The sequence below is a fragment of the Oreochromis niloticus genome, unplaced genomic scaffold (genome assembly GCF_001858045.2).
Source record: "Oreochromis niloticus isolate F11D_XX unplaced genomic scaffold, O_niloticus_UMD_NMBU tig00007819_pilon, whole genome shotgun sequence".
Classification (NCBI taxonomy): domain Eukaryota; kingdom Metazoa; phylum Chordata; class Actinopteri; order Cichliformes; family Cichlidae; genus Oreochromis; species Oreochromis niloticus.
In genome coordinates, this window is record NW_020328784.1 from 437,050 (window position 1) to 460,789 (window position 23,740).

Here is a 23,740-nt window from a genome sequence, read left to right on the forward strand (position 1 = left end):
CAGGGGGGGAGGGTGTAACCCTGGAGAGTTACTAAGGGTTTTAGTGTGTTATGAGTGATGTTAGTATTTTGAGTTCACTGTTAAGTTTTGTTAAGTTAAATCATTTTGTTGAGAATTAATAAAATAGAAGATGTCTATATGTCCTGATGGTCCTTGAAGTATACGATGTCTATAATGTCCTGATGGTCCTTGAAGTATACAGGGGGAAGTACCGCCTCCTGCCGTTCACTGCGTAGTGAAAGAGGGAGAGGAAGAAAAAGTCCGTTTTTCCAAGTGGAAAGCGTGGTTCCTTTATTCAGTCGGATTGTTCGGTGGAAATAGACTATCTAGACTTTGTTGTTGACCAGAAAGGAGCTTGTTACTGCTCGGATTCTTCTGGGTGAGTTAATTTGTTGTGAACAAGAATATTGTGAGTTTAAGCCACGAACGATGACATGCTAGCGGCTATCGCGGCTATTGCTATTAGCCATGTGGCTGTACATGTGTGATTGTAAGGATTAAACTGTATGTTAGAGTTTGTTAACTTCCTATGACGATGCATGTAAAGATTGTAAGTTATATGTATGCTGTAGATGTTGATATGTTCCTATATCAATCCTTAATTGTGTTCATTGTGAGGTGAATACAGTTTAAAGAAAATGGGGTTATGTTTCTTTGTAGTTGTGCTACAACGCTTCACCATCGCCATTTTGAAGCTCCAGGAGAGCCCATTTTATTGGTTACTTTGGTAAGAAGTTATCATTGTCTATGTTTTGGATTATTCTGTTGTTCTTTCTGTATACTGGAAAGGTAAAATGCAAATTTGTTAGTATGTATGAACGACACATAAGAAAGGCTATATGTATACATGACTAAATATAGATTTTTGAATGTTATTCTGACTGTGTTATACAGGTCAGGTTTTTTTGTTGGGAGTACAGTTCGGTGATGATCCAGTCCAAAGATGGCGAGCCACCCCTCCAGGATCCTTAAGATGATTGTTTTAAAAGAGAACTAAATTCTTCGGACGAGCCGTGAACTGTACAAACTCTACTTAAGTGGTAGGACAGATTTACACTTCATTCCTCCTTTGCACATCCTGCAAGGAGAACCCTCATTGCTGGACTCACACTTAAGGGTGTCGGCTGACACAAAAGAGAGAGACTGATTCAAATTCCCCGGGGTGTGTGTGTTTTGTTTATTATTTTCCGTGACTTGGGCCCAATTTTTCCTTTCATGTACTGTTATTGTTTTCATTGTATGTATGTGCGATTCTTCAATTGTGAATACAATTTGATCAAACCAAGTTTTTTGAGCGTTTCATTAGTCATCCACTCTGCTCCAGTGGTCGAACCTCAGCTATTGGCCCAACACACAGGTAACCATCTAAATCTGTATCCCAAGTGTTGAAAGGGGTGTTACAGACCCATTTTCAAAAGCCCACCGAAAGTGACCGGAGTGTAGAAAAGACTGTCACTATTGCCGACTTTGTGAATGTTTTGAAAAATAACTTCAGAATCTTTGCATTTTTGTCTGGCCTCTTCATACACTGACTCCGCATCACAGATATCAACAGTTTGGGAGTTACCCGTAAGACCTGAACTGCCCCCCACCGAATACAGGTCGGCTAGTTTCCCTCCGGCTGGACCTGGGTAGACGTACTAGCCGGGCAGGACAACCGAACATGGCCAGGAGAAAAGCATGAAAAGCACAGTTTATCAGACAGGCAGTGTGATGCTGTGGTATGTCTCGGATCACTGCAGACTTTGCAGGCATCCTCCCTCCTCTGTCTATTTTGTGAGAACTGATTAAACGCCCCTCTCCTTAGTGTTTGAGTGTTGTGGTGCTGCATTCTCTCCATCATGGCCTGAAACATATCTACCATCTGACCCATGAGCCTTTCCTCTGACTGTTGAAGATTTTGGCTCATCGCAGTCGAAGGAGAGAAACTCAGGCCACCGATGAGAGGCTCTCGTGTTGCGGTGGAGGGGAACGAGTCCGCCAACCCCTGAAAACCTGAGGATGGGGGCGAGAAGCTTCGGGAACATCCCTCCGGCGCAGCAGCTGCAGTTGAGGCGTTCGGGTGCATGGCAGTGATCCTAGAATTACAGCCCTTCAACTGTGCAGCACCGCTGGCTCTGCCATTAGCTCTCACCTCCCTTTGATAATCATCAATCCGTTGTTGCACGTCCCGAGCAGTCCACTCATGGACAGGCTTGCACTTGAAGACATAAGACAACTCGGGGTCAGGACAATGTTTCACGAACATACATGCTACTTCATTGGTTAAAGGGGTCGCTGTCTGCCCTTGTCTGCGTAGCCCCTCTATGGCTAGTTCAGCAGCCTTGTTCAGTCTTATCCAATAATCTACTGGGTTTTCACCTCTGGTAGGGAGTGTTGCATAAAAGTCAGCAAGAGGGAAGCACGATGAAGAGTCACTGAAATAATGGCGAAGGACACCAAAGATAAGATCAGGTTTCTGTTTGACATCAAGACCTGGGTCACTACGAAGAGCGACTCTGACCACATCTCTGGCCTTCCCCATTAAGTGGCTAATAATTTCGTCAGCCTGACCATGAATGGGGACCTCTTGCTTCCATAGAGAAGTCGTTGCCATGTCAATCCAGTCCTGAACCGAACATCTGTCTGTGCCATCACCCCTAAAAATTTGAAGCTCCTTATTGGGCTTAACATGAACAGTTACATGTGGTACATCTCGAGCTGTACTGTTACATCGCTCAGTTTGAGTCTTAGAGTCACCAGTCAGATTCACAACACCAGCTGACAACAGTTTAGTAACAATGGATTCACCTATCTGGGCTCCTATTTGCTCAACCATGTCAGTAAAACTGTGTACAGCATCACTGTCTCTAATTGGGGTGGAAACCTGAGGCATATCACCCACACCCCTACCCATGGGGATAAAACTCGGGCTTTGGCCTAGCCCAGTGTCACTGCTCACAGGACCAAACTGTGTGACATTACTGGTGTCAACTGCATGAACTAGTCTGGCACCTCTACCCTTAGGTAGCACTGGAGTGACAAATTTATCCAAAACACAGACACTTTAACCTTTGTTTTATTTCAAACACGCCTCTTCACCTTGGTTTTTTTTCTTTCTTTTTTTTTCAAAACTCACTTGGTTAAAACAACCCACATTCAACTTGTGAACAGCAGGGAAGCAGAACAGCAGCCACGGCGATGAGCATCAAGCTGATCTGAAGATCCGAATGGTCACGGCACCAGTGTAACGCTTCCGTTCTCCATGAATCACAGACGCTCAGAAAGGTTGGCTGTTCACGGTTTATTCTGCAGAAGACAGAAAACACTTAACAGGTGTCTTCTGGTGGTACAGCAATTGTAGCTCCCTCACAGTGCAAACGCGCGCTGTGTAAACAGACTTACAATCAACTTCTTAATAAAGAAAAGATGGAAAATAATCATTTCTTCAATTTTACAGTCTGTCACACTGAACTTGTATACAAAAAGAAATCTTATCACTTATAAAAATACAATTCACAACCGTATAAAACAAAATAACAGGATAACAAAAATATCACTGGCTAAACATTTCCCTCTAGTGGACAAATTAACAGTAGCGCATTACATTTTCATTTGCTTGTGCTTTGCAGACAAAATGACTGTTGACAAGCTCACGTACCTGCAGAAGACAGAAAACACTTAACAGGTGTCTTCTGGTGGTACAACAATTGTAGCTCCTACAATGTAAAACGACATTACAAAAAGCACAGAAAAACAGTAAATCCAAACACATTTCCTGCTATGCGCAGCAACCACTAGGGGGACGACAAAAGCTTACTGCCAAAGAGCATAAATACGGCAGAAACACTGTTTAACAGCAACCAGCCTTTGTTTCGGTTACACAGTAACATCCTAGCATCAATATAAACCTATACACATCGACATGTACAACCTATGTAACAACATTCACACCAGAAACCATAAAAATGCCAGAGCCTTTCATTACAGAACTTACCCTCACAGTGCAAACGGGCGCTGTGAGGAGCGGAAGCCTTAGCAGCTTCTAAACGCTAGAGTGAGATCCGGTTTCTGGGTTTTCAAAATAAAATACAACAAAAAAATGATAAAATTCACACTTAAAATAATAATAATTAAGACCAGGTAAGTGCATGTTATTCAGATGACTTTTTAACTGCACCACAGAGCGACATGGCAAAGTTCACTAAACATAGATGTTTACATTTTATTTTTTATATTGCAGACATTTGCACTGTTATCAGTATTTGCACACTATTTTATACTATTTTAGACTTTAAAGCCATCATTCAATACATTGTTATTGTTAAATAAATATCATAAAATAAAAGCTTAAACATGTGAGAGGTTGATCGCGCAGAGAATCGCTGAGCGTTATGTGAGTGTGTGTGTAAAAGCAGCAGGACATATATTTTAGTTCTGCTGAGCCAAATAAGACCGATCAGGGTGAAGAAGTGACAGCCAAAGAAAATCTTACCACAAAACGGAAAAGTTATGACAAATCAGACTATAAGGCAAAAAGAAAGTGCAGCTTTATGGTTTCATGGACAAAAGAATTTCTGTGGCTGGAATATGACAAGCTAAATAACCAGCGGTGCACATAAGTGGTCCGCAGGTGCACATTCGCTGTCACAATAAAATACGCGCACAAGGTTTGTTTTTCATTCATCAGTAAATATCTAAATAAATCAAAGACTCTATGTTTGTTCTTTCATCATGTGACCTCTGCTCATCCATGTCTGTGTGTATCAGGATACATTTAGTTCAAAATACACAGAAAAATCAGAGTTATTACCTGTAATAAATGTGAAAGATTCCTGCAGTGATAACCAGGCAGGACTGAAACACATCCAAGCTCACAGCTGTCACCACGGTAACAGCATCGTCCATCCACAGGTGAGGGGAGGAGCAAAAAGAGGGACTTTCACCATTTTATACTAAAAACACTCAACTAATGTTTCTAATATGAAACAAATAAGCCCACATTAATGTGAGCATTTATTAAATAATAATAATAATGATTTCCTCCTGATCTCATTTCCATAGCAGAGAAAACTGTGGTGTATATTGAGGTGGAGGGTGTGGTCTATGGCTCAGGTGTAGAGTGAGGGTGGGGTGCACCACAGCAGCATGCTGGGACTGCTGAGGGTGGAGGAGGGAGTGATGATGACATCAGAGCTGCAGCAAAGCAGTCAGCAGCACAGAGACCAGTGAACACACAGTCTGTTCATCTTTGCATAGATACAATATATAGCACAATATTGAATGACAGAGACACGCTGTGTGAGCTTCCACAGATACACTGACGTCAGTATCCAGAGTCCTCCTGCTGCTCCCCCCTCAGAGCCCCGTGATCAGCACCAACACATTCAGTTAGATGACAGAGTCCAGCTGCAGCTAGAATCAGCTCTGTGAACAACAGCACAGCGTCAGTGTTTCACACTCAGTGAAAGGAGGAAACACCAGAAGAACACCATGTGTGCTACGTTTCCCAGGACACACTACAAACTGCACAAATACAGAGCAGCACGTGGAAGGACCTGCAGCTGCATTTAAAGAGAAAAGACAGCGTGATGTCCTGTATGGACAGGTGGAAGGAACCAAGTCCTCAGCTGAAACACTCGTGTTTGTCCACAGACAGGAAACACAGCAGGAAACAAAGAAGCTCATGGATAACAGACTTCCTGTCAGTCACAATGAGGCTGGAGCCAAACACAGAAAGGTGTTTTTGTCCAGATGAGCCCAGAGAAGAAACACGAGTGTTCACAGACATCAGAAGCTCAGAGAGGCGAAACATGAGGTTGGAGTCCTCGTCAGCATCCAGAAGAGCTGCTGTGAAACCCTAAGTACTCATGACAGACTCTGATGGTACAAACACATCATGATTCAAACAGAAAGACAAACATGGAGCTCCTGATCCTCCTGCATGAGAACAAGCTGACATGAGCGCTGTGTCTGAGAGTGTCTCCCTGTCACAGTGACAAGAACACAGCTGCTGCTCACAGTCATTAAACTGACCTGAGGTCAGCTGCTAGCACGTCTCTGTGCTCCTTACATATGAACCATGTGACCTCACATCAGTGCTGTGGATGACTGTAGTCATAGAAGAGTAGAGCTGTAGCAGGTGGTGTGAGGAGGAGGAGGAGGTGGTGTATTCTAGTTAACGCAGTACTGAAACACTCCAGCAGAGGGCGCTGTTAAGTCCTTATTGTAACACAGTTACTGTGTGCAGTTATACTTCATACATAATCTGCACTGATTTCAATCAGACATGCTGTCAGTAAATGATTGGTTTCTATTGATTCTACTTCCTGTTGACTAGTTTGATGACAGTGAAACAATCACAGCTGATTGTGTGATGATGTAAACTGTCACTGTTACATTCAGTGTGTGTGACATAATGTTAGTGCAGGCTGATAACAGCCTGGTTATGATGCTGTTAGAAACACATGAACGTGTCCATAGATCAGTGTGTGTTTAACATGAGAGCTTCAGCCCTGCTGATGTGTTCAATAAAGACATGCAGGAAAACTGATGAGACTCTGAAATAACTCTTTATATTTATAATGTAACTCTGCATCAAAAGAACAACAAAGGATCCCAGACAGGTTTATGTGAACAAAGACGATTCTGATGTTTCTGTGTTTCTAACAGTTTGACATTATTAGTAAACAGACTGCAGTGAACAGGATTTATAAAGAGCTTATATATAAAGATATGACAGCTGTTTGACAAGTTTATCACTCTGTGTTTGGACCTGATCAGTCCAGCTGTTTACTTGAAATATGTTCATTTACCTGTTCTGTTATATTTATGTTCTTGTCTCTGTTGAAAAACACATTTTAATGTCCCTCAGATTTTTCTCCCAGATGAATAAATATAAAAATGACACAAACTGACTGCAGCTACTTTTTGTCCTTTCTGTCAGAAACCTTCATGTGACTCATGAGAGACACGTTTCAGCTGTTTGTGACAGATCAGAGGCCAACAAGTCATTTATAACACTTTCCATCATTGTTTAGCACAAACACATGTTGACACAGCAGCGGGGCCGCAGTGAGAGTCAGAGCCAGGAGATAAAAACTCCTGTTTGACCACAGCCTCAGTTTGTTCCTGCACTTCAAACACTTCCTGTTGTTGACTGGGTGGAGTCAGGAAGCCAGCGAGGCCCTGCAGGACTGAGACTGCAGACTGGGACGTGCTCTGTGATGGAGATCAACAGCATCACTGACTGTTTCTGTGAGGACACCATCATCCCAGCAGGGCTGTTTCCCAACAACAAGCCTGGACCATCAGAGACCTGAAGCTGCTGCTGAATGAAAGAAGAGGATCTTCAGGTCTGGAACAAGGACGAGCTGAGAGTGTTAATAACGTTACTAATGTTCAGTTACACTTTACTAGGTCACATCTGTGACACACGTCACTTAAATAAAGAAGGAAATATTGGCTCTGTTTTATCTGCTGGGCCCAAAAGTGACTCCCCGTATTTAAACTGCTATGAATAACTTGTTGGTCTATAATATGTGAAACATGTGTCAAATGTCTCCATCATGAAAGATATCAGGTCATCTTGAGCCACAAAAACATTCCTATCATGAGGTAGAAGCTGGAATCAGTTTGTTGCAGAGGGACGTTTATATATCCCATATTTATCCAGTTAAAGTCACATTGAACTTCAAAAATGTCTTTTCAAGAGTCGTCTGTCCAAGAGGAGCAGAAACTGCAACAAATATAACTCATCATGTGTACATGACAAGTGATGAAAATTCAAAGTCAGGCTTTCAAAGGACGTCAGAATTGGTGTCTCTATCTGTGACTGTCCCAGAGGAACCTACCTGAGGGATTATTAAAGATCTGTCTATCTAGAAAGACTTGCATTGATTCACAGTGTACAATTCTTTCTAATCTATTAACATCTTCCTCCAAATCCTGTTTCTGCTGCATCAGAAGGGCTCAAACCTCCTGCTGTTGTCTGCTGGACCATCAATTTTACTTTATGATCATCTTCAAAGATAAAAACGTGAGTTTATTTGTGAACTCTGTGAAATGCGTCTGATGTTTAGTTTGAACCAATCCTGTGTCAGCTGCAGCCGCATCATTGCCACACATACAAATGGCTGCGTTCCTGTTTAGACCTGCTGGCTGTCAATGGGCTTCATTCCATTTCAGACTGCCGGTGGTCGCTGTGATCTAAACTCAACATGGCTCCTGTGTTAGAAGAGACGATGATTTTAAACTTTGCACATTTTAGTTTCTTTCCAACACTATGGAGCTACCAGCCCAGTATATGTAGCCACAGTAGATGGAGTTATCAAGCTGCACTGACAAACATCAGGACTCATGTGATCCCTACATGTGGACCTTTCACACATGGATCCAAATGCAGATTCAACTCTGCATTACATTTGACTTCAGCTGTTACACACTTTCATTTTCTAGCTGTGTCACTTCCTGCTTTTTGGATCAGATAGTTTATCCATGTCCACAAATGTTTGGCTGCATATTTGTATCATCTATATTTTCCAGTCTTCATACAGCCGATATTTCATGTGAACTCCAATCTGCCACCTGCCATCACGTTTTCAGGGTTCATTCAGTGTTGAAATGTAGGACAAACAGCAGCACATGTTCTCTAAATGTTTGCAGTCATTTTAAATGAAGCTGATACTACATGAGACATTTTCCACATTTATTGTCTTTGAACAGAGAATAATAAAGCCATCAAACATATACAGGCTGTGCAAATACAAACTTCTGTGGTGCATTTGATGACCTGCAGAGGAGAACAAGTCGGGGTTTTCAGCCCTAACACAACCTCTTTGTTCTCAATACTACAAAACCTTCAAAGGCTGATATGCAAGTTTGCATGAATCACCAACACAGTTGTGTTTGTTTCTAGTATAGTTATAAATAAGGTGATCAAATATCTGCTGACTGATTAGATCCAGTATCTATTACAGATGAACTGGATATCACAGCATGTTGTTAATCCGTCATATCAAACTAAACAGTGTTGCTGCTGTAAATATCCTCCAATAAAGTCAGATGAGGGCTGCTGTTGCCAGGTAACGATGATGTCACACTGGACCTTCTGATCTTTAGCATCGTAGCGCTCGGAGTCTGATGTTGGCTCATGTGTTGTCAGACACCAACATGACGTTCTACTAGTCAAGGCCTCACCTTAACCCACTGATGCTGATCACACAGACCCACTAATAGAACTGTTTGATCAGGTTTATGCAGCGTCACCATTAATGTCACATTTAATCAGACCACATTTACATTACAAGCCCACTACAACCATTATCAGCATGTTAAATTACATTATACATCTTCACTGATTTAAAGTATTTTAACCTGATTCATTGTTTCCACCTTAACAGTTCATTCCTCAAATCAAACGAGATATTTGACCCTCAAAAAATGTACCAACAAATAATTTTGCAATAAAATATTTATTTTTCAGCTTTTCCAAGTGAAATCAAACAACTGTATTTAACAGTGTAAACCAGAGTGAAGCTGCTCATATAGAGTCCAACCCAGGCTAAAGTAAGTTGAGTAGAGCAGCATCATCAAAGTGTCGGCTCTATGTACACGGTGCAAGATCGCCATCTGCAGGACATGTGGTCAGGTGACGGCAGTCGCGGGTGGATTTTCCTTGTGCTTCTACACTGAGGTTTACAGTAGCGCGTCTCCTTCGCTGATTGATTCTCAAAGGAAAACATAATGAATGTTTGTGTTAATGACTAAACATGTGATCATTAGACCAGTTATGTTGCATCGTTTAAGATAAAGGCTGTGTGTGTGTGTGTGTGTGTGTGTGTGACCTACCATGGTGCATAAGCACAGAAGCACATGGTCATGCTTCCAGCTGTTCCAGCTGCAGTAAGTTTTCAGTGTTTTTAAATAGATGAGTTGCTCTAATGTAAAAGGTCAATGACATGAGAGTGAATATACAACATAACTTTATTGATAGAATAATAATGGATTGGATTCATACAGCACTTTACAATTCCATTATTCATTTACATACTGGTGGAGGCAGCTACAGCTGCCCTGGGACAGGCTGACAGAAGCAAGGCTGCCATATCACGCCATAGGCCCCTCTGGCCAACACCACTAGGCGGTAGGGTAAAGTGTCTTGCCCAAGGACACAACGACCAGGACAGAGAGCCCGGGAATCGAACCGGCGACCTTCCGGTTACAGATGCACTTCCCAACCCCCAGCGCCACGGTTGCCCCGTAGAAGATGAGAGTCCACAGCTGTGATGATTTGGTGCTGTATAAATCAAATGAAACTGAATGAATGATAATCAACTATCTACACCTCAGGCTGAGCTTCAGTGTCTGATCCTGGGTCAGGCAGATCTCCCTGGTTACAATGACAGGAAGTGACAAACGAGCAAAGAGAGAGAGGGCGGGACTTGGACGCTAGAACAGAGACGTGAATGTGAGAAGGAGTTTGGAGACAAACAGAAGAAAGGAAGTGTGAGGTCTGAGGTCTGGTCCTTCTAATAAAGATGCTTTTCCTCCAGTATATCCATGAACTCGTGGGGCTGAATGATCACATGTTATCACAGTGATCATGAGGCTCAATGTAAAAAGTTCAAATAGACTGAAACATTGTAGATAAAGGTCAGAGGTCACGTTGATGCCTTCATGTTTGACCACAGAGCGGTCAGTCTGTGTAACAGACTCTGTGATCAGTGATCAGTGCTGTGGGTCCAGGTCAGAGGACATGTTGGATCTCTGATTCTTTCACGTCCATATTAAACAGCTGCTGTGATGAACTGTGACTGTTAGCAGTAACTCATTAAACATGTCTGCACACTGTGAGAGAGCCGTCCTCCATCAGTGAGGCTGACAAACGCTCACACTGGGAACAGGAAGCAGATTTCTGTCTGACTGTCCTGATGGTAAAAGGATGAAATCCTCTGTAACACAGTCAGCCTGTTACAGCCCATCATCCAATCCAACTTTATTTATACAGCACTTTAAAAACAACAACGTGACCAAAGTGCTTTGCAATAATAAAACAGAGACAACAGTTAAAAACCATCCATTAAGCAAACAATGAAATTAATATAAATAAAATAAATACATAAATGAAGAAGAAGATAAATAAATCAGTGTGTAAATTAAATATTAAAACATGAGTAAAATAAACAATAAGATTAACAAAATAAAAGCATTAAGAGTGGAAACAGCTGACTACAAACTGACTACAAACTGACTACAAACTGACTACAAACTGACTCTGGTACGACTCCTAAAAAGCCTTTGAAAAAGGTGTTTTTAAAAGTGATTTAAACATTTCAAGTGTTGGGGCCAAACTAACATGGAGGGGCCGTTTGTTCCATAGTTTGGGGGCCACAACAGTGAAAGCTCGGCCCCCTCGGTGTTTCAGTCTCCACATGGGGACAGCAAGGAGTGACTGGACAGATGGTCTGAGAGACCTTTGTGGAGCGTATCGGTGTAGAAGGTCTGACAGGTCAGAAGGAGCCATTTAAAACTTTAAAAACAAGCAATAACATTTAAAATGATTCTAAAATGGAAACCAGTGTAAGGAGGCAAGAACAGGGTCATGTGCTCACGTTTACGTGTCCCTGTCAGCAGGCGAGCAGCAGCTTTCTGGACCATTTGCAACGTGATAGTGAAGCCTGCTCAATACCAACATAAAGTCCATCACAATAATCAATTTAAATGAAGCTGAAACTACATGAGACATTTTCCACATTTATTGTCTTTGAACAGAGAATAATCAAAATATATCAAAATCAATAATCAATAAAACATGTATTATCCATCCATTCACCTCTATTTTTCTTGCATTACATCACATAGTCAGCATAAATATGTTTTTGAATGAATGATGAAAGTGGGATGAATTTAATGAGCCCTTGTTGAGAGAGGTGGGACAGAGAGAGACAGACGTCCCCCCCTCACCTCTTATTGGCTCTGAGAGAAATAAAAAGGTTTTAACATTTAGGCTGTTGTGTTTACAATGATATGAAGTGCTGTTAGTGAATCATCTTCATTCTGAATCAGAAGTTTAATGAATATGTTGAATGAGAATAATTGACCTGATTTAAATGTGTAGATGTTGTGTGTGTAGACGCGCCTCAGCTTTGAGAGATTAGTGTGTGTGTGGCTGGAGGAATGTTGGAAGATAAGAAATGTGCCAGAACTCCATCCTGATAAAAGACATTAAGAGTTAACAATAGAGTCATAATTCATATGTGATTGTGCTGATAGTTAATCCTGCTTAACTGACTGAAACTGTTTAGAATACAATCAGGTATAAGTTTGACCAAAGCAACGAATAAGAAAATCTGATAACTCTGTAGGCCCCACACTGAGAGTCTGTGTGGAAAGGATGGAGGAGCCACTAATCTAACATTAACATGGAAATCAAATCAATTATACTGAATATATTTGTTTCTGGGAAGAAAGTTTTCCTGTGTATTTGAATCAAAAAGACATTATGTGGATGTTGATGTGAAAATGAGCTGATGGTGAATCTAATTGAAGATGAACTGCATGGGTTGATGCTTCATAAAGTGAAGTATATTCATATGCAGCCAAATGTTCATAATGGAATTTTCTATGTTAAGAAGAAAAGAAGAAAATGAAATGAAGCGATTTTGAAGCTAAAAGTCAGACACAGAGAGGATGAACGTTTATGGTTAGTTGCTCGAGTTCTTGCGATGAGCAGAGACGTCATCTGAAGACTCGTCCAATGAGTCCACAGTTTGACAGAAATTCATAGAAATTCTATCAGGATAAGATAGAAGATCTTTATTGTCACTGTTACCAGAACAATGAGGAGTTTGGCATCTCTCCATTGGCAGCTTGTATCTGTTTACATTCAGATTCTTAGGATAATAGAAGAAGATAAATAAAGATAAAAACAAGTTTCAGAGGTACTTACACAGGGAATGTGTGTAATGCACAATAAATGAAGTATCTAAACAAAAGCACAGGTTATATACAGAAACAAATCTATAGATATATCTGCAGGTACAGTGTAAAGAGGAGGATCAGGTCAGTATAAGGTGCTCTGTGATTGGTGGGATTGCACATTGAGTAAGCGGTAGGAATGCTGGTTGCTGCTGTAAAAGAATACAGTTCTATAAATAGAGGCAGGAATTCTACTGTAATGAATACTGGTTAGAAATAAATCTAGTGCAAGTGTCCATGAGTGTTAACAGCACAGTTAACCTTCAATCAGGGTGGAGGTAGAAACTTCTACTGAGTCTGTTTGTCTTTGTTGGACCTGTAGAGTTTACCAGAGGGAAGGTGGGACAGTGAGTGTCCAGGGTGCGAGCGGTCCTTGATGATGATGCTGGCTTCCTGCTGAAGGCTGCCAGTATAGATGTCTCTGAGGGGGGTTAGTGAAGTGCCGATTGCCCGCTCTGCTGCCCTCACCACGCGCTGCAGTTTCCTCCTGTCCTCCACAGTGCAGCAGTTGAAGCAGAGGGTGCAGCAGGAGGTCAGAAGGCTCTCGATGGTGGAGCAGTAGAAATTAATTAGCAGGCTTTGGGGCTTGACGTTGCTTCCTGAGGAAGTGCAGCCTTTGTTGTGCTTTCCCTACCTGGTGGGAGATGTTCGTGGACCAGGTGAGGTCGGCCGAGATGTGGACTCCGAGGAACTTGAAGCTCTCCACCCTTTCTACCTCCTCCATCAATGTAGAGGGTGGAGTGCTCAGATGGCTTTGTTCTGCTGAAGTCGATTATCATGTCCTTGGTCTTGGCTGTGTTCAGATGCAGGTTGTTGTCGTCACACCATTGCTTCAGATGCTGAACCTCCTCTCTGTAGCTGAACCATCGTTGTTGTCCATCAGTCCTATGATGGTGGTGTCATCAGCACATTTTATAATGGTGTTACTGGTGTGGACTGGAGAACAGTCATGGGTGAAAAGTGAGTATAAGAGGGGACTGAGGACACACGTTCAGAGTGAGGGTGGAGGAGGTGTGGCTCCCATTCTGACGTTCTGGGGTGTGTTGCTCAGGAAGTCCAGTATCCAGCTGCACAGTGAGCTGCTGGGTCCTAAGTTGCTGAGTTTATGAACCAGTTTGTGGGCTTGAACTGTGTTGAAGGCAAAGTCCACAAGCAGCATTCTCACGTACGTGTTTCCTGCTGTCCAGATGTGTGAGGGTTGTGTGAAGAGCTGTAATCATGGCGTCCTCTGTCCACCTGTTTGCCTTCTACAGACTGTAGCAGTGAGAGGTTGAAGATGGTGGTGAAACCTCTGCTAGTTGGTCTGCACAGGCTTTAAGCTCTCCACCGGCTGCACCGTCAGCACCAGCTGCTTTCCTGGCATAGACTCTGTCAGTGTGGCTCTGACCTGATGCTGCTCCAGCTGGATGGGGGCGTCGTCCCTCTCTGTAACGCAGGATAGGTGTTGGTGTCACTGTTTTGTTGGTCAAAGCGGGCGAAGAACTGCTTCATGGTGTCAGGTGAGGTGATGTGCGGGGAGTTTGTTTGTGTGCGATTGTCCTTGTAGCCAGTGAGTGTCTTGATCCCTGCCACATGTTTCTGGAGTGGTTTGTGTTAAAGTGTTCCTCGATGCGCTGTTTGAATCTGCGTTTGGATTCTTTGATGCCTTTAGATTAGACGCCTCTTTGTAGGTTTGTTGGTCTCCTGATCTGAAGGCGCTGCTCTCAGTAGAGCTTGCACCTCACTGTTGAGCCATGGCTTCTGCTTTGGGAACACTTTGTCTTTGTTGTTGTTACACTCTCAGTGCAGATGTATGAGAGTACAGCAGATGTGTGGCCCTCCAAGTCTGTTCCTTCTGTGAACACACTCCAGACCATATTGTCCAAACAGTCCTGCAGGGCTGTGGTGGCTTCCACAGTCTAGTGTTACTGTGTTACTTCTGGGTCTTAGAGACAAGGTTTGGATTTCTGAGGATGTTTCTGGGGGATCTAGTTTTGGTTAAATTATAGTTCTGCATTCTTCATCATCATTTCACTCATTTCTTGGTGTTCACATCTCATTTATTTCCCTTTCCTGATACAACTGTTAGTTCATGCTGGTTTAAATGAGTCCTAAACTTCATTGTATGTGACATTAAACATCTTAAATGTAACTTTCTGTAGCAAAGAAAGCTGCAGGAGCCCAGGTTTCATCTTCACACACATCAGGAGCAGCTGCTCCATCACAAACACCACAGAAGAAGAACAACACTGGATCAGATTTAATGTAACCGGTTGTTTTTATCTGGATTTATTTGACAGGGACAGAGTTCATGTTCATGGACATCAGGATAAAAACAGAAGATGGAAACCTGCCAGACTTGAGCTGCTCATGTGTCGTCCCTGGGCAGGTCACATGACTCCAACACACAAAGACACACAGACACACAAGAAAAGCCAGACAAACAAAGACAAATCCAAACAATCCATCATACTGAGTTAAAGTGATCACAGGTCTGCTTTGTTGAAGAACTTCAAAGTATCACATGTGGACTGTTCCTTTATTACTACCACTGAAGGCCACGCCCCTCTGGTCATGTGATCATGTTTTTGTAGGACCACTCCTCTTCCTCAGAGGATCCACCTGTGCTTCCTCTCCTCTCTCCTCCACCTGTTACAGTGAGGGAATGTCCTCCATGATGGAGGAGCTGCTGGAAAGTGCTGAGAGTTTCCTCCAGAGTGAGACCTCTGTCACAGTTCAGAGGATCTACGGCAGCAGAGACCTTCATGGACACTAAAAGTCTCAAACACACAACAACAACATCACACTGACTCCAGTCTGACATCACTGATCAATAATCAAACAGATCAAACTGACTGATCAGCCATCAGAGGAGTCGGATCAATGGAGCTGCTTCTGTTCCTGATGTTTGATCCTGGACCTGAACCGTCCCTGCAGAGGAGACACGACAGCTTCACACAGAAACACAATAAAATAATAAGTGAAAGCAGAGAGAACCAAGTGAAAGTGAACAAACACCTGTAACTGTGAGCAGCACAACTCTCCATCCATGATGTTTCCCTCGCTCCAGGCCACACAGCTGTATCTGCCTCTCTCTGTGGGGCGTTTAAGGGTCAGGCTGAACTGTCCGCTTTTCACACGCTCGTCTTTCTTTCACTCGGTCTCTGTGATGCTGCTCCTGTTTGTCAGGCTTCTCAGGACGGTGCCACCACTCCACCTGAGTGTCCTCAGGCAGCCGGACAGACTCCGCCCCCTCCTCCACCTCCACATGACACTCTGAGTGTTCGTGGAGCCGCTAAAAGTGGTGGATCTAAATCTGCACCTCAAAGTGCGTTCGCATACAAGTAGAAGGGGAGTGAGTGGGTCAGCGCTCAGGGCACAGACACTAAGTTGGCCTTAAACACACCATTTATTTCCATGGAAACAGACACAACCAGAGTTACTGTTTAAATCCCCCTATACAATAAAAAGAGTCTCAACACACTAAAAACCCTGCCGGCAGAAATAACTCTGCACTGTCAACACAAAGACTAAACAAAGGTTTCCATATGCTAAAATTCCCATAATCCCACAGTCCAGCCACACGCGGGCAGATGTTCCTTATCTGAGACAGGAGAGGAATTTCTCTTCCGGGATGGAAACCACGCCGGCCAGAAGAACAAGGGGGCGGGGCTCCTGTGGCAGACCTGTCTCCTCCTGACAGCACGTCACCGCACAGTCCCGCCCCACTCCACACCTGAACACGGCCTCCGTCGTAGCACCGCCAGATGCAGGCAGAGGGACACCCCTGCCCTGCTGTGGATTGCATCGCCTCCCACTATGCTGGCGTGTGCATTTCTTTTCCTCCTGCTCGCCTTTCGTGCGTCGCCTTCCCATCTCTGCGCTCACTATCCCCTTTAACAGGTCAGCCTGGCGGCTGATAGGCCGCCTCGGGGAACGCCCCCACCTCCACAGGTGTTACTATTGTGCGCTTAGTCCACAGTGGATTAAAAGAATATTGTGCAACAACACTAAAACACACAATATCAGGATAAAACCTGATATTTAAATAAACAAACATATAAATATGACAATAAAATCATGCAGGTAAAACCAACACTATGTACCAATGCACAGTCTGATCAAACTGTGTGACATCAGCATGTTTCAGACAGCTGTGACATTAAAGATCTAATCAAACTAATAATGAATCACTTTGTTTCTGCAGCAGCATCAGGAAATGTTCAGGAGCTCGTGTCTTCCTTCCAGCTGCTCTGATGGATCAATAAACCTGTGATCATGTTGTAAAGTGAAGGCTGTTTGTTTCTGCACTGTGTGAGCTTGACACACACACTGAGTCAGTTTCTGGAGTGGAGCATCCAGCACACAGTCTGACTGCAGCTCTGCTGGACCTGAGCGATCCCTCTGATCTTCTTCTTTCTAATCCTCTCCATCCTGCTCACCTCCAACCAAACTCTCAGCATCTTCAGCTCTGCCACCTGCAGCTCCTCCTGTCTGTGTGCCACCGTCTCCATCACAGCAGGTCTCACTGCCATCTCCTCCTCTTCACTCTTACTGCTCTCCTCCTGTCATAAATCAATCAGCCCTGACCTCCTCCTCATCTCTCCTTGTTTGTACTTTCTCTTCTCTGCAGACTCTCCTCCTCACTCTCACTACAGATCAGAACTTTGTCTGCAAACATCAGAGTGTTCATCAGCACTGCAAACGATAAAGGGCTCAGAGCCACCTCTTTGTGAGCCCACTGCCTGAGCCTGTGAGTATTTAGAAAGTAGAAGGACAGAAACTCCAGGTGTGGACGAGGCTCGTTGCATCAAAAACAGCTGCTGCTGTGATTCCTGCTGAAGGGGCTTCAAATAAGTGTCTGAATACTTCAGGAAATATGAGGTTAAAGAAACAATCGTAAAGTTGTGTTTCCAGTTTGTCATTATTAGAAACATTATCAGCCACAGGCTGAATGGATTAAATGGAGTAAACTGATACTGGTCCCACCATGACCTCTGACCTGCATCTACAGCACTGAGCCCTGACAGTGAGCAGCACTTGTTTCTTCAGCAGGATGTTTCCCTCCCTGCTGCAGACGGTGCAGGTGGAGGTGTTTGTGTCTCCATCTGTGGGTATTTCAGGGTCAGACTGAGGTCTCCAGGTTACAGCAGGTCTTCATTCATCTTCGTTGGGTCTCTGTAAAACTTGTGTGTCTCAGTTTGTTCCTGATGTGTTCCTGACTCGTTCTTTGGTAACTAGTCTGCAGCGTCCTGTAAAGTGCTGCAGACATGTTGGATGAAGAAGAACAGACAGACTGAGCCTCCACAGTCGGCCATGTCTCACACGCTTCCTTTCTTTGGGCCTCAGCATCAGCAACGTGTCTGCGGAGGATGTAGATTTGAGTGACCACAACTGCGTCTTTGTTGACCTTCACTTGAGGACGTGCCATTGGATAAATGAGTCTATTTGAAACTTCAGAAACAAAACTCAGATCAGAAAATGGGAGAAATTCCAAAGTTTTGTTTGACACAATCAGCTGTTGCGTCTCGAGCTGCCTCACCTATAAATGTGGCTCTAAAGCAGACGGCAACAAAAGTCTGATTTTCTGTAGATAAGACCAAAGAAATCAATGACAAACCCTCCCAGAGCGTTCTTGTTGTGGCAGCTCACTGCTGCTCTACTTTTACACCTGTGACATTTGATGAGAATCAGCCGTCTTCAGCTCCCTCAGATATTCTCCCCACAAAGCTTTTTGCCTTGTAAACCTTTTTAACGCTTTTCTTCAGACTGGAGTGTTCCAGCTTTTTCAAACATCCCGTTGTGGAAGCAAAGCTCAGCAAACCCAGCTTAGATCCAACATTACATCAACATTATAGGTCAGTTTCTCTTTCAGGTCAAAGCTTGTTGAGAAGCCGCTTGCTGCCCACCTCACAGCCTGCTTGAAGAAACACCACATCTGTGACCGTTTCCACTCTGGTTTTGGTCAAATGCATCCACTGACACTGCACTACTAACAGTAAGCAGTTATATTGTGATGTCAGCACATGGTGGAAAATACACAGTCCTGGTCTTGTTGGAGCTCTCCTGCTCTGAACATCTGAAGCTCTCCACCACATGACTGAGCACAACTCAGGGAGGAACATTTACTGAAGCTGCTGCAACATTTCCTGTCAGCACATGATTGTGTGACAGTCAAGGAGCCACCAGAGGACACCTGCTAACAGGGCTGGGTATCCTCACTCATTTCTACAATCCATTCACTTTTAATCGCTGAAGTTTGCCTCAGACAGTCAGAAATATTATCATTCATTTCCACATTTTTATAAAAGAAAGCTGACACTGTGAGACTTCATCAGAGGTGTGAGCATCACAGCAGAGGCCTTTGTGTCAAAGTCACTGAGGATAAAACAGAAGAACATGAAGCAGATTTTCCTGGCCTGGCTTTTTATAGCAGATGACCTTAAAAATATTCTGCAGTAGAACAAAAACACATGTGAACATGACCTGATGAAGTGAAGCAGAGCAAAGTTACAGAGGTTTGATTACAGACACAGCTGAGAGTTTTGCAATTTTGCATCATTTTACAAAGTTTGTTCAGTTTTGAGCAGCAGAAATGAGACTAAGTCAAAAACAACAACAAACCCAGCGGCCGACAGCGCTGTCAACAACGGTAGACTGGTGGGTAACAACAAGCCAATAATGCAGAAAACAGAGATTTTTAGATGGAAACTGATTCTGAAAAGATAACATAAGATAAGATAACCTTTATTAGTCCCACACATGGGAAATTTGTTTTGTCACAGCAGGAAGTGGACAGTGCAAAAGTTATGAAGCAAAAATTAGAATAAAATAAAATAAGAATAAATACAGTACACAACTGTTACAGAATTAAAAAAAAATACTATATACAGTAGAATAAAATAGAATAAAATATACAATAAGATAAAAATAGAATACAAATGCTATATACAACTGAGTAAAAATACAATGATGCCAGGAAAGATTATTGCACATGTGTGGATGTGTGTGTTTGATCAGTTAAAGTCTTTGTTGTGGAGTCTGACAGCAGTGGGGAGGTAAGACCTGCGAAATCTCTCCGTCCCACACCGTGGGTGCCGCAGTCTCCCACTGAAGGAGCTGCTCAGTGCTGTCACAGTCTCCTGCATGGGGTGGGAGATGTTGTCCAACAGGGATGACAGCTTAGCCGCCATTCTCCTGTCACTCACCACCTCCACTGGGTCCAGAGGGCATCCTAGAACAGAGCTGGCCCTGCGGATCAGCCTGTTCAGTCTCTTCCTGTCCCCAGCAGAGATGCTGCCGCCCCAGCAGACCACACCATAAAAGATGGCTGAGGCCACCACAGAGTCATAGAAGGTCTTCAGGAGTGGGCCCTCCACTCCAAATGACCTGAGTCTCCGCAGCAGGTACAGCCTGCTCTGCCCTTTCCTGTAGAGGGCGTCTGAGTTATGAGTTGTCATGGTTCGTATTTGAGGAAGAGACAAACGACTGCAAAGTCCCACTAGATGTCAAAATAGTGATTTTTATTAAACACATATATATGTGGGGAAGATGAGCATCATCACACTTCCAAAGCCAGTCTCCCCAGAACAACAGATGAACAGTTGTATTTATAACAGCTGATGACGAGCATTATGCATCAAAGCAGTTGGATTTACTGGAAATCTAAGTATCAATTCTCATAATCCAAGAACATCGGACCCTTCACTCCCTACTCCAGATGTTTACTGTTATTGCTAAACGGTCACATACACCGGACAAGTCACGTAGCAGTTTTGAGCAAAACAAGTTAAGATACGGTGTGTGTATGTACAGGCCCCTCCATGTGTGTCTTATCCTCCGTGACCCTCTTCCGAGTCACCTGTTGCCGGACAGACTCCACACCGCAGCAGATTACTGGGCCCACAGATCTCTATGCTCCATGCTGTGATTTTATTATCTGTGATGTGTTGTATTGCAAGCAGATATGGAATCATCTTAACTTTACCTTAACTTTCTCACTTCCCCGCAACTTCAGACCCTCAATTAACAACTCTCTAATAAGCAATATGGATAACATGAATATAGTTAAACCTGCAATGAAAGATCATTATGTGATTAAGACAACACCTGAAATACAGACTTAAAATACAGACTTTGATGTAACAGCAAAACAGCTTCAAAAATGCTCTGATGAAATGATAAGGATAAATAATAAGTGATGCAACAGAAACAATAACGGTTATGAATAGTAACAGTAACAGTAAAAAACATCCTCCTTTCCACAGAGTCCAGTCCAGTTTGCTGTTCAGATGAACACCGAGGTACCTGTAGCTGTCCACAGTCTCAATATCCATACCTTGGATGTTCAGTGGTTGCAGTGGAGGATGTTTGTGCCTGCGGAAGTCTACCACCAGCTCCTTGGTTTTACTGGCATTGATCTGGAGGTAGTTCAGCTGGCACCAGTCCACAAAGTCCTGAGTCAGTCCTCTGTACTCCTTGTCGTCCCCATCAGTGATGAGGCCGACTACTGCAGAGTCATCAGAGAACTTCTGCAGGAAGCACTGGGTGGAGTTGTGGGAGAAGTCTGCAGTGTAGATGGTGAAGAGGAACGGAGCCAGAACCGTTCCCTGTGGGGCCCCCGTACTGCAGACGACCCTGTCCGACACACAGCCCTGAGTCCTCACATACTGTGGTCGGTCAGTGAGGTAGTCCAGAATCCAGGTAGTGAGGTGATGGTAAGAATGGTGTTGAAGGCACTGGAGAAATCAAAGAACATGATTCTCACAGTGCTTCCAGCGGTCTCCAGGTGAGCGAGGGAACGATGTAGGAGGTGAATGACGGCATCATCCGCTCCAATGCCAGGCTGGTAGGCAAACTGAAGTGGGTCCAGTGATGAGGTCACAAGGCGCCGAAGCTGAGCCAGGACCAGCCGCTCCAGGGTCTTCATCAGGTGGGATGTCAGAGCCACCGGCCCGTAGCCGTTGAGGTCCTTGAGGCGTGAAGTCTTTGGCACTGGAACAACACAGGAGGTTTTCCAGAGCTGTGGGACTCTTCCCAGCCTCAGGCTCAGGTTGAAGAGGTGCTCCATCACACCACACAGTTGGTCTGCGCAGGACCTGACGACCCTCGAGCTGATGCCATAAAATAGTGCCGGAAATGAAATAAAAGACCACCAGAGATGATGAGAACAAGAACCAGGAGAACCAGGAGAACCAGGAGAAGCAGGAGAAGCAGGAGAACCAGGAGAGCCAGGAGAGCCAGGAGAACTAGCAGAGCTGTGGCCCAGGATGGAAATGATTCTGTAGAGAAACATTGTCAGGTGACCTTTGACTGAATGTAATGAATTAAAGAATCTGCTTAGATTTAAAATGGTGAAGCAAGCATGCTCATTGTGACAATATTAAAAGTTCAGTTTGAGTGATTGTGATGGTCTACAGCAGGGTTTTGGTTTGATGTTGACCTTTGACCTGCAGTGGGACATCTCTCAGTCTAAATGATGTGACGGAGCAGGTGTAGGTGGCGCTGTCAGACAGGTGGAGGTTGGTCAGGTTCAGGCTGAGGTCTCCAGTATCCAGAGCGTCAGTCTTCATGGATGTTCGGCTGCTGTAACGCTGGTTTGGATCTTTCAGTTCGTCTCCTTGAAGCTGGTGGACGGTTGGAGGACTGAGGTCGGAGCGACTCCACACCACTGTGGGGCTGTCCAGTTCAAAAGTGGGAAACTCACAGGGCAGCAGGACAAACAGCTCTCCCTCATACAGCTCCACAGCCGAGGCATGCTGGGAAACTGAGGACACAGACAGAGTCCATGTGTCACTTTGAGATCAAACATGGACACAGCTTCAGTTACACAATATCAAATATCTACATATAGAAATAAAATCACTGCAGGTCAAATAAATAAATACAATAAAGAAAGAAATAAGACGTGGTGTAAGTGAAAAGTCTGAGTTCAGCTCGTCGGCTCACAGAAACACTGACTTCCTGTTATTAATGAGGCAGCTGTGGGAACAGGTAGGAGGCTCCTTATTGGTTCATAAGGTGTGAATAAATGTGTTATGTAGCAGGAAGCAAAGACACATCAGGCCTTAGAAGGAATTCATGAAAGTGTGAAATCTGTCTGCAGTGCAGTGGAGTGATCTCCTTGTGTAGTTAGTGTGTAGTGTTGTGGATAGTTTTGTGTTGTGTGTCAGAACAATGAGGCGACTGCTGTCTCCAGGTAGAAACAGGAGTGATACACCTGCTGCTGTCAGACCTGCAGGTATCAGGCTGTCATGTTCTCCTTTATAGTGGACAGAAATATTTGGAGTGGCACAAATAATTTGTGTGGCATCTTATTGAAGAACAGCTGATTGTTCTGTAAATAGTTTGAAATGGTTATTTTAAAAAAGGGTAGAAGGTAAATGGATGCAAATAACTTTGTTGTTTGTCTTTGTTGTTGCATTTGAAGTCATGAAATATGATACTTCTGATTGTTACAGTAAAAATATAACTTTTTCTACTCTGATTTTATGTTGTTTGTCTGATTTTAGATAAATTGTGTTAATACAGTTTGTCAAAATGAAAACATGACAGTAAATTCAGACACGTGAGGTTGTGCTGAAAAGAATGATACCAAACAAGGCAAAGTAAATAGTTTTTAAAGGTGAAATGTGGAGGGAAAATCAAAAGTAGTTAAAATGACCAATTATACCCTGGACCCCAGAGGGTTAAACTTTTTTTTAAAGTAACGCAATAGTTACTTTTCAAGTAATTAATTACTTTTAGAATACTGTAACTCAGTTACTAACTCAGTTACTTTTTTGAAGAAGTAACTAGTAACTAT

At 43.5% G+C, this 23,740-nt stretch overlaps 1 long non-coding RNA gene across 1 annotated transcript; it reads left to right on the forward strand.

Moving 5' to 3' along the window:
• LOC102075813 (uncharacterized) lies at positions 1 to 983 on the forward strand. The gene is made up of 3 exons (XR_001223694.3): positions 1 to 379; positions 661 to 727; positions 895 to 983. It is a non-coding gene; the product is annotated as an uncharacterized LOC102075813 (long non-coding RNA).
• Positions 984 to 23,740: the final 22,757 nt, after the last annotated feature.